At 36.7% G+C, this 17,326-nt stretch overlaps 1 protein-coding gene across 2 annotated transcripts in view; it reads right to left on the bottom strand.

Annotated features, from left to right (window-relative positions):
- The window catches only part of LOC112046827 (uncharacterized), a 246,834-nt gene that overhangs the window by 143,946 nt on the left and 85,562 nt on the right, over positions 1–17,326 (bottom strand). The window contains exon 1 of one of the 2 annotated variants that reach the window (XM_052886401.1): positions 1,804–2,046. The exons of the other annotated variant lie outside the window; for it this stretch is intronic. The gene's annotated coding sequence lies outside the window, so the exon portion shown is untranslated. Of the gene's footprint in view, positions 1–1,803; positions 2,047–17,326 lie in introns of those variants that run through there. 2 annotated transcript variants of the gene reach the window in all.

Below are 17,326 nucleotides of genomic sequence, written 5' to 3'. Positions count from 1 at the left end.
AGTATAGATACAATGCTCTTCCATCGAGTACGGTCGTTGGCCATTTGGACGGCACTGTATAAGGTGCGTACTTCTGTTTGCTTGAGAAGATTCGACCTTCGGGTTGGAGATCTACCTCGTGGCCGTTTGCCTTCCACATTTCCCACCACATAGAATCGTAGAGTATCGATGGTGTCAATTTATGTATCCCGGGGTACGATTCAAAACATGAGCAACATAGTTTTTCATCTTATTTTCGATCTTGCGATGACCTAAGGTTATTTCAAGTAGGTAAATGGTTATTCCAAGGAGATTACCTTAATGAATAGGTTTTGGCTGACCTTTAACCACCTATCTCCGGTCTCGGAAACCGAAGGTAGGTAGGTAGGTTTTTAAACAGATTTTTGCCTTAAGCCTAAAACAGGTTTAAGATTTTTGAAATGCACACTTTGTCATTCTTTATAACACTTTACCCATATGTGATGTGCTGATTAAGTATTTCTGACGTATTTGATGATGGAGGATGGGACTCAACAACATGAAAGGTCCCTTGGTTCCTTTCCATTGGGCATAAAGAAAGCGCTTGAGTAAGTCCCAAAAACGCTTATTCAGTTCCCCAGCCATTAACCGGTTCGTTCTGATTCTGTAGTTTATCGCCGCCGCTCGTGGCTTGGGTCGCGCGTGGAGTCATCAACGTTTCAGCGCGCGGGGCTGGGCGGCGTGGCGGGTGATTTATACACATTTTGCTCTTGAAATTGTCTACTCGTAGCTTATTTAAAGTTATTTAAAATGCACTCACTGATGGATGTATCTCTCTAGTTGCCTCTTATTTTGTTTAGTCGCGAAAGGAAGTTGTAATGGCTCAATTTTGAGCTTAGGGCTTAAGTTAGAAAGTTCCTGGGTTCAATAAACATCCTTAGTACGGTTGTCGTATCTTTAGTTGTGACGGTTTAATATTTGTCCGGTTGTCGGAAAGTTGAAAGAGCTCCCATGTTTTTTGCCTATTTACCTCCCTACTTACTTCAGGTACGAATTTTTAGCTTACTTGGAGAGCGTAAACAATACCTATATTACACGAAAGACGAACCCTAGACTTTTTAATATCACATTTACTTATCACGATAAGAAAGCTCCAGACATTTGTTTTATCGCATTTATACGTATAGAGGATTGTTTCGTATTTGGATTTTTTGAATTCATTAATTTCTGGGATAACTAAATGTCCTGCACATATTCAGAAAACAATTAAGTAATCTTTATACATAATTATGTAACGCTTCCTCAACATACACGCCGGTGACTGGAACAAACAAACCAAAAAATATAAAATCCTAACTTGATCCGAACTGGATATTGAATGTAGGAAGGACCACTTCCGGTTGTAATGTAAGGCTGTCAAAATGCTATCATTCATATTTAATAGTCCAGTAACCATCCTATAGATGGGAATTTGGGAAAAGAAGAAAATAAAATTATATCATGACCCGGAAGTGCATTTGTGAGCTTTCCCAGCTTTGGGTAATTAAAAAGTTATAGGTAATTCCCAAACAATATTTATTGGAAAAGCCAATTTTTAAACGTATTACTTGTCACTATATCCTATTTACTTGAGTTACAACTTAACAGTCAAAGCCTAATTAATACGCAAGCTTATAAGTAGGTACTCTGTCTAATTTCAATACTTAAGCAGATAATATTAGCATACTAGAACCAGTATATGGGTTTATAATTTAAATGTTAGTTCAAATTTAATTGCTGGCAACATTTGCATATTGATTAACTAACGATGAATTAATTATTATAATAAAAATATAGTCGTTTTACCTGAAATAAATCCTGAAAAACAGTTCATAGTACATGTAAACCCATAGACACACACATCACAGCACAAATTCTATTTTCAAACATCACAGATACTCGTACACACAAAAATGCAACCGTCCAAGCAATTAGCGATTAAAAAAAAGAAGTGTCAATTTGAAATCGTTCGATATTCGAACCGCTGTCAATCGATAGGCGCGCGTGTTGACAGAGAGCGCGTGCGGCGGGCACTGCGTCCGGTAAGCATGGTGGTTTGCGCATACCTAGCTTTGACCGCAGGGCCACGGCTTTCTGACGCAAGCGACAACGCAAAAATGTAAAATCCTATGAAGTAATTTGTTGTAATCCTATGACTACATGAAGTAGAACTTTTAGCATCAGCGTGTTAAGTTTTCCATTGAATAATCATAACAATATCAAGGCTTAAGCGAATAATTAGATAAAGTCAGTGACAATGCAAACAAGAAAAGTTATATTACCACGCATTATTACAATGTTACGAACTAATTAAATTAAAACTAAGAATTAACAGTGTCTCTCTGTAACTACTCATTGTAATAATGAGTTACAGATAGACGCTGTTAATAGACACATCCATTTTAATAATCACGAGGTCTGGTATATAAAATATAACTAAGCATGAAGTATCTTTACTGACTTGTATTGTTTTTCTAGTCTGTTACATACGTGAAACAATGTAGAAGCATATTATAAAAAATCATGAATATGAACATCAAATCATCAAATGATATTTTAAGAGCTTTATTTTAATTACAAAACATCGACGACAACAACGACTAAATAGAAGATCATTCTTTTAAATTTACAAGTGTGATATAATGAGATAGGTTACTATAGTTTCACTAAAAGACTGTAGTTGTTACTGTAACAGAAAATAACTTCCCATGGTATTCCCAGAAAAGCAATGTTGCACAAGCAAAAATAAATAGCGGTATAACGACCCAAATAATTTTCCAAAACATACAAACACCTCATTATTATTATATCAATATCAAAATTATCCTTTTTGTCAATCCTTACTGTAGTGCTTACTTTCATTAAAATATTTATGCTCACTAACTTTGTGATAAAATTATTGTTTTTAAAATGTATTATTCCTTAACATAAATTTTATATTATGAAGTTGTCGCTCGTAAATCAAGGTCGTGGCCCGAGGGTGAGGCTGGTATTGAACTTAACAGAAGAGCTTTCGCAACACAACAGCACCGATAAAATGCTAATCGACGCCGTACTTATTATTATTGGTACTGTACGTACAATGGCGTATAAAACATTTACTTGTTACCTCTCATGTTAAACGTTGTTACGCATTGATTTTCAGCGCTACTGTATTGTACTTATCCATTAGCACACACGCAGAGAATTAAGAAAATGATCTGGTATGCAGGTTTCCTCACGATGTTTGCTTCACCGTTTGAGACACGTGATATTTAATTTCTTAAAAAAAACTTCTTCTTCTCGTATACCGTACCTCAAAAAATCTGTTAGACTCTCTCCTGTAAGCTTCAATAGCTAAACGGAAAAAGGGCCGGACTCATCAGCGAGAGATTGTGATTCGATGCCCGCCCGTTGGACTATTATCTTACCTACTCCTAACACATTCATTTCCTATTATCTGGTGTGGAATGAACGTATTGGTCATATTTCAAGAAATATAATATAATGGTAAATATTATTTAATAAAAATGTATCAAATCTTTGTTGTTTAGACCCACCACGCTGCTCCCATGCAGGTTTACATGCATTATTGTACATCTATTGTTATGTTTGTTAAAAACCAAGAATATTATTATAAATTTTAAAACATATTGAATAGAATTCGAAGTGCCCATAGCTCCGTGGTAAAGAGGCTGAATCAACAACGACAGGGCAAAGTTTGGATCCCTGCATGTTGGATTATTGTGATACCCACTTCATTGTTTTTACGACAAAGGGCCCCCAATTCGCCAACCGGAAATGGAGCAGCAAAGACGGTGTAAGCCTCATATCTCCCTCTTCCTCCTCTTCTACAAGGAAGGAGGTGCAGCTCTGTTGTGGGCCTTTAAAATACGTTGATAATAAGTTGGAGGGAAACAGTAATATTGGAATATGTACCTTTGCAATGGCGTGCACAGGGTTTTTATTTATGATAGGCATTATAGGTACGTACAAATTGTAATAAATAGAAAATCCATCTGCAATACAGGTTGGCAATGATTCCGCGGGATACAATAGGCAATGCATTGTATCTATGATGATCATATGCGCGTTTCTATATAGGCGCGCATATGGTAGAGCTATTGGGGTCTAACTTAGATAGAATATAGTGGTAAAACTTGTCTCTAATAAAGTGAGAGCGAAATACAAGACAATGTTCTGTTGGTACCAAACATCAAAGCCATAGGTTCTCAAAGTTCGTAATAACACCACCAATTGGATGTTTGATATTTCCAGGAGTCAGTAGAAGTTCTATTTAATTTAATAGTATTTAGTATTAGTATTTTGTAGTAGTAGAGCTTTTTGCAATGGCGACCCCGCACCGTTAAGCGAAGTGTTGGTCGACCCCCCACTAGCTAGTTGGACGAGGATATCAAGCGGGTTGCTGGATGCCACTGGATGCTGGCGCTTTTTGTAATAGAGCTTTTTGTAATAGAGATTGTTCGGAGTAGTACTATCGCAATGCTTAAGTATGCAGTAAAGTGGCATTGGGCTAAAATGTATCTAAAGGGTAATAATATGCACTTGAGGTTTAATACTGACACCTGATGTTTATGGAGTTTTTGCAGCACTATTTAAAGCGTGATTTGCTTGCCCTGCGAAGTGTTACTCTTATTTTAGGTTTTCCATCTACCAGTGGACCATTCTACTTAGCCTGTGATTACAACTATTAGTCTAAAAACTATAACAGCCTAAAGACTATTTTATATTTTAATCACTTAAGCGAAAAATTATTTTTAGAGCTGAAAGATAGAATCTTCAAATGTTAGAAAATTTCATGCTTAATCCAAACTTTAAAAAGACATTTTTATAACCTCTCAAACTTATTATGCCTATTAACGTGGGCATAATAAGGTTGGGAGCCTATGATCTACGTAACTCGTAGAAACACAATAATTTGCCAACCGTTGCGTCAGTAGGAAGGGAGGCGAGGGACACGCATTCATATTGTACTGTCAGAAGTATCCGCATTAGGCTCGTATCGGCAGCCGATCGCCGGACAGCCTGCGACCCTGTATGGAGACGAGTTTGACGCAATAATACTGCAATACTACTTGTTGACGAACCAAAGTCACCGACATAGCTCAGCGAGTCGCGAATCTGAAGTGGCAATGACCACATAGTTCGAAGAGCCGATGGACATTGAGGTCCCAAGATGCTGGAATGGCGACCCCGCACCGGAAAGCGCCGAAAAAATATAGAAGACATCAAGCGGGTTGCAGGGAGCCGCTGGATGCTGGCGGCTCGGGACCGTTTTGTTTGGAAGTCCATACAAGAGGCCTATGTCCAGCTGTGGACGTCAATCGGCTGATAATGATGATGATGATGATGACTACTTGTTGACTCGACAGCGTTCGTCCCTGATAGTCAAATAGTCGGATTCATAGACGTTGCAGGGGCACCCCCAAGGACCATTCACCCGCTGAATGAATTTCTCAAACGCACAGAGTTTAAATTCGACACTCAGTGGAGGATCCCCTAGGGGCACCCCCACAACGGCTATGAATTCCACAGTAAGATCCGTGTTAGAGACGACCTTCACCCATCTGTTTATTGGATGAAAAGTGTTTTAGATCAGATTTAATACGTTAAAAATATATTGCGAGTAGGTTGCCTAGATGGCTAAAACTATTTTAACCATTATTAATTATCATTAATAATAGTTTGGCGAAGAGTATTTAAGGTAACCTACTCGCAATATATTTTTAACGTAGTAAATTTTGATATGAATCACTTTTCATCCAATAAACAGATGGGTGAAGGTCGTTTTTAATACTGATCTTCTATGACTTATTTCTTTAACATTCTTCGACACCTGTAGTAACAAATTTTGATGAACGCCCCTCCTCCAACTATAACTTGTTTTCGTCCAATTAAATATCACGTGTCTTAAACGGTGAAAAAACATCGTGAGGAAACCTGCAAGCAAGTCTGAGAAATTTCTTAATTAGATGTGTTAAGTCTACCAATCCGCATTGGGCCAGCTTAGTGGACTATTTAGCTTAACCCCTCTCATTCTGAAAGAGACTCGCGCTCAATAGTGGCCAAATATGGTCTAGTCATGAAATGTCTCGTGGAGCGCATTTGGCCTACTGGAGAATATTCGAGAAAAAATACAAGTGAAATAACTTTTTTTATTGAATTATTATTATACAGTCTATATAGTGTTTACAGACAGATACTTTATGCTAACTTATGAGTATATACTCCGAGGTAACAAGATTGTTTACGTAATTGCTAAGCAAATTTTCACTTAATTAAGCGAAAACGAATCGATTAGAAGCTTAGCTAGGCTAACAGATAGCTAACAAGATCTGCCGCGGCGTAAGCTCATATAAGATGTTTACTTCAGGGGGTTTCACAACTTTATACTGGTTTCGTATTGAGTGCTCTCGATTACATAACCTGCTTACAAGTAATATAGAAATTTTGATATTTTACCTTTTAACCGACTTTAAATAAAAGGAGGAGGAGATTCTCAATCCGAATCATAACTTCGTCAGTTACTAACCAATTTTAAAAATATTTTTTTTGTTTGAAAGAGTATATTTATAGATTGGTCCCATTTAATTTACAAGAAAATCGGTTCAGTAATTTTGTGTTAAAATCAAAATAACTGAAATAAGGGAACGAAATTGCCCATACTATGACGTCTACGGCCACTATGCTAAGATACGCTAAAAAAATAAAATTTTTTTAACAAAAAAGATGCATTGCTCTAAAAAGCGAAAAAAACCACGTTCTTATGTCCTTCTGTCTGTCTGTCCTAAGCGGTGCAAAAAAAAAACAAAATGAACTAACTCTAAGAGCCTATTTGGCATAGCACCGCCTTCAACCCGATCAACAGAAATGACATAGGTACGATGTTATTTTTCGCTTATATAGTAATGCGTCTTCGATGTCAGTTAAGCTATTTTGTTAAAAAAAAACATAATATGTAAAAGTATTGAAATTATCAGTCGAAAATAAAAATAATAAGTTTGTTATGTTTATCTGGTTGTCTGTGGCGTCGTAGATATGAATCTATTATGATGCGTTTTTTTTGTTTAATAGCTGATTTATTCAAGACTAGCGGACGCCCGCGACTTCGTCCGCATGAAATTTAGTTTTTCACAAATCCCTCGGGATCCCCAGGGATTTTTCCGGGATAAAAAGTAGCCTATGTGTTAATCCATGCTATATTCTATCTCAATACCAAATTTCAGCTAATTCGGTTAAGTAGTCGAGACATGAAAGAGTAAACAAACATTCATATCATTAAAATCATCAGTTTTCGCAAATCTCGGAAAACCATGGATTTTTTTGGGATAAAAAGTAGTGTTAATCCAGAGTAAAATCCATTTCCATTCCAAATTTTAGCCAAATCGCTTTAGTAGTAGCGGCGTTAAAGAGTAACAAACATCCAAACATCCATACAAACTTTCGCGTTTATAATATTAGTAGGATGGAGCTTAACTTAGTTATATACTACTAACCAAGACCAACGCCCCGCGGTTTCACCCACACAGTTCCCGTTCCCGTGAGAAATTTATTAGTATTTTTTAATTTTCTCACATTTGTGCAAGTCTTTTTATTTACATAACACTTGGATACACCTTTTAATAGATATTACATAAAAATTCCAGTAGTGTTGTGTTTCCTAGTAACAGCTATCAGATCGCGCCAAGTTCACCGGCGCTGCGTGCTCGGCCGCTGTTATTGTAGCGGCGCGCAAACATATTGTATTTGCGTTCACTTCTATATTAGCCTCCCAACAACCCGCTGTAACTAACTCCAGGCACACGTCGTCAACCTTTTGTGCTCTATTTTATTTACAACATTTATGTTTATTGTCAATGATCGAACCGCTGTAACTAACTCTAGGCATATGTCGTCAACCTTTCGTGCTCTATTTTATTTACAACATTTATGTTTATTGTCAATGATCGAACCGCTGTAACTAACTCTAGGCATATGTCGTCAACCTTTCGTGCTCTATTTTATTTACAACATTTATGTTTATTGCTAGTGATGAACTATGCTTCAGAGACGTCGTTGCTAACTTTAGGCCTCATAAGATGGCTCAGAGTCACACAGTAGGCGATGGAATCAGCTATGCTATCTTCTCTGCGTGATCGAATCAGAAATTACCAAGACATAAGTCACCGAGAGACGTTGGGTTTCTAAAGGTACTGGTATAGCATGATAGTAAGATCCAAAGCCATCCAGATCTAAGCCAGCTTTGGGCTTAGTTAGGCTTGGCCCTACGTGAGCTATTAAAAATAGATTGATGATGAAGAAGATTTATATCATATCTTATTGTACAGGTCCTCAATTGCAGTGTCCTCTCTGTGTAATAACTTCTTGGCCTTATAGCAGGCCATTTAAGTTTTACTGATGAGTTTGACGATTTATATTTCATCATCTTGTATCAATGTCTATAACGTACGATAAAGTGTTTACACTTATACAATATCAATTTATCTTTTTAAAAGACTTAAAAGTGATTCATTACGACCACTAGACATTACGTCGCCTTGCTACGATATTTTTAAACTTTACCTCTTAATAAGCACCTCATTAACAAAAATCGCGGCTTATCTACTCACTAAGTGGTATCGTATAAAATGCGTCCATTGAAAACTTTATTTACGACCATATTATAAATCTCAGGTTTTCATTAGGAAACTTGTAATTTATAGTGACGTAGAAATGATATTTATTGCCTTAAATATCTTTTACGTGATAGTACTCAAAATTGCTTGTTTTAGCATTTACGTTATATTTTGTAAATTGTTTAACTTCTTTTGTTTTTTTTTTATTTAAGACATCCTCGTCATAGTTAGTATATGGTCTAAGATTAGACAAGCTTGTCTAGAAAATGCATATTCATCATAAATTAAAGGGACCCGAGCTATGACTATCAAAAACACAGATTTGAGAAGGGTGTTCCAAACCCTAGACGTTACGAATGAGAAAAGAAGTCTCAAAATGTATAAACGAGTGCAGGACATCGACAATATGAAATTTTGCGGTACAGTGGTATTTTTTAATCCATCCGACAAGGTTGACGACTCCTTAATATCTATATTAAATGTTATTTCACTTAGAGCCGGAAAGTCATTGAACTGTATTTTCAAAGTTATGAAAATATTGTTGGGGCGAGTTTATTTGTATAAACAAGCGTGTTATTAAATTGCATTTCGTTACAATGAGATGCAAAACTGTTTGAAAGTTCATATTACTTTTGCGAGCTTTTCACAGAATTATTATTGACTAGCAGAACCTCACGGTTTCACCCGCGTAGTTCTCATTCACGTAGCTTTCAATTGATGAAAGAATTTTTCAAATCGGTCCAGACTTTATTCGTTTACGTACAAAAATATTCCTCTTTGTGATATTAGTGTAGATACCTACAAAGTACATAAATCTTTTCTCTTTATAATATTGGTGTACGTTTCAGTAGATCCAGAGATATGTATGGGCAACCTTACAAACTTTACCTCTTTATCACACTAATATAATAAAGGCGAAAGTTTGTGTGTAAGTATGTTTGTTCATCTTTTAAGCTGCGGCTACTGAAGCGATTTGGCTGAAATTTGGAATGGAAATAAAATTCAAAATTCATTTATTTCAATAGATTTTACTACTTCGAGTTTGTCCACGAGTAATTCACTTTTTACAAAGCCCGCGGAAACCAGGGATTATCCGGGATGAAAAGTATTAACACTCCAAATTTCAGCCAAATCGCTTCAGTAATAGCGCCTTTAAAGAGTAAAAACATCAAACAAACAAACAAACATCCATACAAATATAAGTAGGATTACAATACTTATCTGTAGTAAAGGCAAGATCTGACAAACTTTTACAAACAGATGAAGACGAACAGCTTTTATAAAATAGCGAAGATCTGACCAATGCAGGCCCTCGCTCCCGGACTGATGGACTATTTTCGTACCCATTCTTAAAACTTTCCAGTGGGTCGAGAATATTGGTCGTATTAAAAAAAGACATGGCAAATATTAGAAAAAAAATACTTTAAAACTAAAGCTATTAATAGATCTCCAGTCACCGAAAATTCAGCCACAAATTCCGAATGGGCACATCCATCAGGGAATTCGTCGATTTGTCACTAAAAAGAAGATTTATATGCCCACCGGGCAAGATCAAAGTTCCCGCGGGCCCTACGAGCGGTATCAAACGCGTTTACTTGTAAACGCCGAACACGTAAAAATAGTGGTAGGCGGACTACAAGCGGCGCAACACCTGGATGTTGGCGATATTAGCTTGTGCCCTAAATCATTTCACCTACAGAAAAGATAGATAAAGGAGATTTTGGGCCCACTTTTCAGAACAATATTTAAATGAAAAATCTTGTATATTTTACTAGATTACTGCAATGATAAAAGTCAAAGGGATACAAATTATTGCCCAACTGAAACAAGTAATTTAACCGATTAGGCAAATATTCTTTGAAAATTGGCGTTATGAATTCTCCTTAATTATTCTAATTTATGGCCAATTTTCAGCTCTTTGGCATTTGTATAATATGGGCCCGAGTTTGTATGGAGACTGGGTTTCTCCTTTAATTTGATAGCGTTAAATAACTCTATGGATTTCCGCGGTAGGTGCCCATCCAGTTTATGTATTATCTATCCTATTATAGCTTCCATGTGGCATGATTATTTTCTGACCTTTTCACGGTGGTGAAAATGAAAGTTATTATACAAAATCTTAACACAAATATTAAAATTGAGCGTTTTGTTTAATCGAGGGTAGTAAAAAGGAATGAAGTTATTATTTAACCTGTAGGAAAATTACCAAAATATTTAAAAACATATTATATTGAACAAGTAAACGCTTCGTTTGTAGGAAGCCTAACATAAAACGTGACGCGCTTGTAAGTGATCGCATTTTTATTTATTAGGGATTTGTGTTAGTTGTAATGAATTGATTTTATTTTACACACGGCTTCCGTCGCGCCTGGGAACCTTCACTCTACCTACTTCCAATGGTTAGAGAAACCAGTAGCAATTTGACGAGACAACCTCTTTAGAAAATTGCTCAAAGGCACCGATTCTCGTCACTGATCTTCTCATTGAGAGAGAAATATATTGCAATAGTTTAAAGAAAAAATTGGGGTTTTTATATCGGATATTTTTAGAGAAGCTTCCTCTGAGAAAAAAACTCTCGCAGAGTTTTGAGGATGCATTATCAGGGGACTCGTAGTATAACGTAGATTCACCTTGGCGGGAGCAAAACTTTTCTTGTCCTTCGTCTTTTCTTGAAACTTTTAGTCGTATTTTTGTAAATTCGTTTAGAAAGTCCAAAAGCGGTATATCTATAAGTACTAATATTATAAAGCTGAAGAGTTTGTTTGTTTGCTTGAACTTGAAGTTCTTTCAGTGTTAGTTAGCCCATTTATCGAGGAAGGCTATACGTAGGCTATAGGTAGGTAGGTATATATTATCACGCTAAGACCAATAGGAGCGGAGCCCAAATGAATAATGTTTCCAAATCGGGGGAATTTTCCTATTGAGAACTTACAAACAATTCAAAGCGTAGAATTTAGTCATTTATTTGTACATGATTACTTGACTACAATCTTATTGTGTGTTAAGTAACAGTATATGATGTGGTCATACTTAAAAGAGGTACAAATGTATTCTACCTATACCTCTAACTATTTCCACGTGGCATTATACCGAAACACGGTAAATCGGACACCGGTCGGGTGGTAACATTCCGATGTTTACCACCAGACAAAAAGTAGTTTTTGTAAATCGATTTTGAAGGCTTTGAAAAGGTTTTTTTATTTTTATCCCTAACTGGTCACTAAACTACCAACCCTACTAACAAAGAGTCTACTAGATAATCTGCCGATCCTTATCCAGTAATGTCACTGTTGGAGCGCTCTGTGATCTCCGGCGGCAGATCGCGTGCTGAAAGTTGCCGTTTACGCCCGGCCGGCTAATGGGGCAAATTATACTTATTTAAATATATCGGCTTTCACTTTTTGTGCGGCGGCCTCTTTGCAAATATTTGGACTCGGGTCAACGAACTGGGATAGAGATCTTTAACTTTTTTTACTGTTATTAGGATTCCGAGTTGTAAAAAGAAGGATCTCGTGAAAGGTCTCTTCGTTATCAATCAAGACCTTTTTTCTCAAAATACTCCACCGTTCAGGGAATTAACTCTACACAAAGGTCATAGATTCAAATTGATTTGTCGTACCCATTAAAAACATATTCGGCTCACTGCTTGAGTCTCCTCTCAGATCGAGAGCTGGTTAGGCGGATTGCCAGACTTCACATACGCAGAGAATTTAAAAAATTCTCTGGTATGCAGGTTTCCCCTTCCGGTTTGAAACACGTCATATTTAATTTCTTAAAATGCACACAACTGAAAAGTTGGAGTTGCATGCCCCGGACCGGATTCGAACCCACACCATCCGGAATCGGAGGCAAAGATCCATGGGGCTATCACGCTCATTTATTTTAGTTGCTTTATTTTAATTAACTTTTTTGGTGTCTTTGGTGTATCGTGTGCAACTAGAACGCAGTTCACTCATCACTACGTGGTATTTTGTGGCTCCTGTTCACAAAATGCCTCGCTGCAAAACAAGCATAGTTATGTACCAATAAATAAAATATGTAAATTATCCTGTTCAATAAATGATCCTCTGAAAAACGAAAACATAGACGTGTTGTCACCTCACCTCACCTCAGTGCTAAGACGAGATGTTTTTGATCATAATAAACAAATCGCCAGACGGTAAGCAATGCCTATTCACTCTTTGCTTAAAGATATCCAATTTGTAGGGAAAATGGAAGCTAGAAAGCATTCCATGAGGTACCAAGCCATTCAGTACGATAAAAATACAGACGAAGCTATCCTATAAAAGAGAGTACCCTTCCTTTTTAAGCGGAACCCTAAAAAAACTCGACTAAATGTTAATGTAATTTTGTAACTTTACCGAATGTCGTTGCAAAACGCTCAGATTTCCTCAGGAATGCCGGTTATTCCAATAAGTTTAATCGTCCTTGGATCATTTACCAGTAGTACAACCGCGCAAGCAACCAGCGTATAAATCTTGTCGACGTAGCTAATATTTCGAGAAGTCGAAATCATATTACTGCATTAAAGCTACCGTTTACTAGATTAACGTGCTCTGTAAGGCACGGGGTTGGCACCACCTTACCAATATTATGCTTAGGATTTTGAGAATTTCTTGTACAAAAGAAATGGTCAATCGTCGTCGTTATCAACTTATATTCGGCTCATTGCTGAGCTCGAGTCTCCTCTACGAATGAGAGGGGTCAGGCCTTAGTCCACCACGCTGGCCCAATGCGGATTGGCAGACTTCACACACGCAGATAATTAAGAAAATTCTCTGGTATACAGGTTTCCTAACGATGTTTTCCTTCACCGTTTGAGACACGTGATATTTAATTTCTTAAAATGCACACAACTGAAAAGTTGGAGGTGCATGCCCCGGACCGGATTCGTACCCACACCCTCCGGAATCAGAGACAGAGGTCATATCCACTGGGCTATCACTGCTCTGCACTGAAATGGTCAATATTCCCCAGAATTTCACCCAATATTCTGTGATCCAAAGCCACTTACTGGGCCAATGTCGCAGGTATGAGTAATAACTAATAAGATATTGTATTGCCATTAAAACTTATGGTAGGTAAGATACCGTAGGATCAATGGTCATCAAAGGTATGATAGATAATAGTCATCATTAGACAATATATCATCAAGTGCTTATAAGGAATATTATCCATTAATGGTCATTTGAGAAACTGTTGGTGTGTGAAATATTATAATAATATAATCGTCATCTGTAAGAATTTTTAGTCACAAACGATTCTTCGAGAAATACGGTTTGCCAGATGACCTATGGTTCCAAGACTTGGTCGCTATCTATGAGTCTCTAAAGATCAAAGTCACTCAGCGGGCAATGGAAAGAGCAATTCTTGAAGTTTTTCTGATAGATTCAGAAATGAGGAAATAGGCAGAAGAAGCAAAATCTCACACAACTCAACTAGTCGCGAAGTGGAAGTGGTTGTGGGGTACATAGTTTGAAGAGCCGATGGACTTTGGAGTCCCGTGGTGTGGGCATGTCGACCCCACACTTTAAAGCGCAGTGTTGGTCGATCCCCACCAGGTAAACTGGCGAAATTATGACGTACATCCGCAATTTCGATCAATTCAAATTCATTTATTTCACGTCGGCTTATAAAACAAGCACTTTTGAAAAATTAAGCATGCCAGTGACCAGTGACGTTCAAGTATACCCTATAATCCTATATATTATACTTTTCGCAGACTCAGAAGTGGAGTACAAAAATAAGAAAACCAATGTCGAACAAAGGTTAAGATTCACAACATTTGTCAGAGCAACTTAATTAACAAATCAAACAGTAACCAAAATAAGACCCTAGAATGGCAGAGAATGATCTCGAGGAGAGTCACTCACTTGTGAACGTTGTGTGTAGGGTTAAGGGCATCCTTGACATCTAACCAACATTCCTCTTTTCCATGCAAGTGACCCTCCCTTCCTTTCCCAAGTAACCCATAAAGTAACACAACAAGAAATGTAGACGGCTCGAACGTCATGAGTATACTGAAGCCGACCACACGACGAGCGCTTTATATCGCAAGTCATTTCCGCCAAATAATCGGTACCCCTCTCTAACTCCTCACTCTTTACGGCACATTTACAGAATGTATACCCTACGTATAAATAGTGTAATTAACACAGTAAAAGCACGAAAGGTTAAAGGCACTTACATAACACTTTAAATTAACAAATGGTTGCTGTCTATTCAAGATAATATGCAAATGTGTTGAAAATACGTAAACTGCCCAAGTATCAGTCTAGATATTTAGACTGACTTATGTTGGAGTTAGTATTTTGGTATAAACAATAAAGTATCACCGACAAAAGTGTTTGCGTAGATAAATTGTTACTGTCCCGCCATTTCTCAATTTCGGTTATAAGCTATGTCTTCACGTGCGAATAAAAGTTCGACGCGACAAAATTAAAAATCATAATTGATGATATTAAATATTTCTATAAATTTCTACATTTAGCACTAGAGCAACGTAGTCTGCGTGAAATATAATTTTCCATAAATACTGTGGGGGACCATTCCCGATCCTAGAGGAATTTCGGGAGTAAAAACAGTATATGAAGCTCAAAACATCCTCTTACTTTCAGAAAAGGTTCTATGAAAATCAGGTTAACTGTTGTAATAAACAGTTGTCTAACCAAATCGTTGAATCAGCCCGGACAGACAGTATTTTATTAAATATACCTACTTGTCCGATGTTGATGCCTTACAATAGTTAGTTTTACAATTTATTTGCAATATTTCACATTACTTGCTTAGCAAAAAATTACCAAATAATATTTAAGAATTAGGTACCGATAGAAAATAAAATTCCTCATTGATCCTATATTTATTGAATTCATAAAGGTGATTCTCAATATTGATGTACAAACTCTGCATGCTTATAATAAATTGCAACCAGGATGCTCGTGGAGCATGTGCGAGCATTATCATGAGTACTGAACCTTATGTGCTACCTATGTAACATTAGAAGGTTCTAGCTAAATTGCCTCTGCTAGAATTTCGTATTTTGTAACAATGCTTGTTCGAGAAATTGACGAAATCTAAATTCACGGTGCTGTGGTTGCTATAACAAGGTATTCGACAGTTTAGTAAAATGTCAGGAACCCTTAAATTTTATGGGGAATAAAGCAAGTGTTAATTAGTTCGTTACTGTTACTGTACTGTATCCAGTAATAAATGATTTAATGGACATTGCAACACTCGACTACTATGTTTGATTATTATAAAGTTAACTCTATTATTTTTATTATAAACTAGCTGACGCCGCGCGGTTTAATATGGAAACAATATTTATGCCTTCCTCGATAAATAGGGTATCTAACACTAAAAGATTTTTTTAAATCGAATCAGTAGTTCCTGAGATGAGCGCGTTCAAACAAACAAATAAATAAACAAACAAAGAAACAAACTCTTCAGCTATATAATATTAGTATAGAAACGTTGACTTTTAATAGCTTCGTTTGTTCAATGGTGAGCCTCAAGATGTCCTGTATTCCAGTCTTAGGTCAGGCTATAAATATTATCCTTTTCTACCTTCAACAAACTCTCGAAAAAGTTCTCATCCTGTGGCTGTATTTTTTTTAATTGGTGGTGTGACAGCCTCTTACGTTTTGCCTTCTGATCTTTATCTAACTTAGCATCCAAAGCCATAAAATCCTTATTGTAGCTGCGTGGTGGGTTTAACTCCATATCCGCATAAAGAGGGAGGAGGCCCAGTAGTGGGCCATTCAAATGGTTTTTATAAAGTAAAACTTCTTTACTATCCTATAATACTTTTACTCCGAGTGTACTCCATTAAGTTTCAAAAGATACGGTTCTTTAATAGAAGGCGTGAACTAAATGTACTATAGTATGCGCATTATCATCTGAGTCGTCCGGTCATAAAAGTCAAAAAAGATAGGAATGTGCAGCGCGCCTACCTGCGCACCCTAATTATCGATAAACGGCTACCTGCGCACGTGCTAATGATGAGTCAATAATGATTTGGACGATTCTGATTGGTCGGTTTCTAATGTAATTGCATTGCGTATTTTTTTTGCTATAAATGTGTTTACTGCAATTAAATAAATACATTCATGTGTTACTCGTTGCGCACTATGGATACTAATATATAATAAATTTGGCAGAAGACGAAGATTCTGATGATGAAGACTCAGATGAAGATTAATTTTATTTAGTTAATAATTATATAATATGAAATATGTATTATATTAAATCAAATATTGTTAATTTTTTTAATTTTGTGAACAAGATACGATAATAAACTTTACTTATCGATAATATGTCTTTCATTGTTACACCCTTCACTAGACGGCTCCATAAGACCCATAAGTGCAAGCGAGATAGATATAGAGAAATGATTTATGGCCCTAAGACTCAGTTGTTAATGCTATTAGTATAATTAATTGTTGTATCGATAATTCGATTGCGAGCTATGAGCCGTTGGCTTAATTGGCTGTATCGGTTTTAAACAAGCTAACTGAAATCGTGTACTAATTTAACAGTGATTTAACTGGGGTTCAACCTTAACTAAATGTCAGCTGATGGTTTGAATACTAATAAGGGCCCTTTTTGGCTTGATTTAAGATAATAAGCAATTATTGAATGAATTTGAATAGCTTGAGTATGATTCCTTCTGATGGATTATATCACGATCAATCGATAAATTTTGAGATAGCTTA

The sequence above is a fragment of the Bicyclus anynana genome, chromosome 17, assembly GCF_947172395.1.
Source record: "Bicyclus anynana chromosome 17, ilBicAnyn1.1, whole genome shotgun sequence".
Taxonomy (NCBI): domain Eukaryota; kingdom Metazoa; phylum Arthropoda; class Insecta; order Lepidoptera; family Nymphalidae; genus Bicyclus; species Bicyclus anynana.
Note: the sequence above shows the minus strand (reverse complement) of the source record. Positions and strands in the feature narration are given on the sequence as shown.